The sequence below is a fragment of the Fukomys damarensis genome, unplaced genomic scaffold, assembly GCF_012274545.1.
Source record: "Fukomys damarensis isolate Sample0158 unplaced genomic scaffold, DMR_v1.0_HiC HiC_scaffold_12, whole genome shotgun sequence".
NCBI classification, from domain to species: Eukaryota; Metazoa; Chordata; class Mammalia; order Rodentia; family Bathyergidae; genus Fukomys; species Fukomys damarensis.
In genome coordinates, this window is record NW_022900924.1 from 8,467,165 (window position 1) to 8,468,650 (window position 1,486).

Sequence of the window (1,486 nt, forward strand, 5' to 3'; positions counted from 1 at the left end):
TTAATTTGTCCCAGAGGGGGCAGAATCCATGGCACCAAACCTTTGTGAGGAGAACTAAGGCAGCCCCTGTCCACGGCCAACCCGGCCCCTCAAGAGGAGACAGGGCGGAGCGGAACCGAGGCAGCAGGGCCAGGAAGGAAGTGGACACCGCCCCGCCTCGCCCAGGGCACAGGGGCTTGGCCCTGGGCCATGCTTGTGCTCTAAAATGATTCTGTAAACCAGGCGTGGTGGTGCGTGCCTGTAACCTGAGCACTCGGGAGGCTGAAGCAGGAGGAGCGCTGTGAGTTGGAGGCCAGCCTGGGCTATATAGTGAGTTCAAGGCCAGTCTGAACTGTACAGCAAGACCCTGTTTGAAAAACCAATAAAATAAAAATAATAAAATGATGCTGTAGGCACATGCTGCAGAGTCCTGCCTGATAGGTGAGACAGACCTGGGTTCGAACTCAGCTGTGCTGCTCTGTGTGACCGCAGGGGAGTCACTGCACCCCTCTGAGCCTGCTCCCTCCTCTGCCAAAGTTAAGGTCCCTGCTTGTCACTCAGTGGAAGTGAGAGGAGGGCCCAAGGGTGAGGAGTGACTGGCCCACTGCACACTCAGAACACTGACGGGCGCCGGAGGCAGCGGGGACAGACCCTGGACCCTCTCCCTGTGAGGACTCCGGACTCTGACTTCGGTGGTCTGAGGGGTCTTGGAAGTGAGCATTTTAACAGCTCCAGGGTGATTCCTGAGTGCACGGTGGAAACCTTGCCATCCACATGCAGCAGGATACACACACAGAAACGGAGGCCCAGAGAGGCTAGACAACTTCCCCAAGGCCACACAGCCAAGAAAAGATAGAGCTGGGACGGAAGCAGTCTATCTGAGCCCGGGACCCAAAGCCATAGCCCCATGGGAGGTTGCACAGACTTGCACCTGTGCCCTTCTGCTGTACCCCGAATGCGATCCCAGCCAGCAAACACCAGCCCTCAGGCTGACAGAGCAGGGAAGGGGGTGGCAAGGAGCCCCACTTTCCATGTGAGGCTCCTCAGTGTCCCACACCCAGCCACAGGCCACTGGAATCCTCTTTCCCAGGGCTCAGGACCAGCTCCTGCTGGCAAAGGTGCCAGCAGGCCGGCCTGGGGACCTGGGACACCCTGTCCCCTGCCCTCAAGCCCCACAATGCCCACACCCACCCTCTTGCTGCTGCGGGCTTCCTGCTGGGTCCCCCTCTGCAGATGTGGGAGTGAATTGGAGAGGTCCAAGCAGGAGTGCTGTCCTGTCCCAAGCACTTTTCTTTATCCTCCCTTCCTGCTGGCAAAGGTGCCAGCAGGCCGGCCTGGGGACCTGGGACACCCTGTCCCCTGCCCTCAAGCCCCACAATGCCCACACCCACCCTCTTGCTGCTGCGGGCTTCCTGCTGGGTCCCCCTCTGCAGATGTGGGAGTGAATTGGAGAGGTCCAAGCAGGAGTGCTGTCCTGTCCCAAGCACTTTTCTTTATCCTCCCTCTC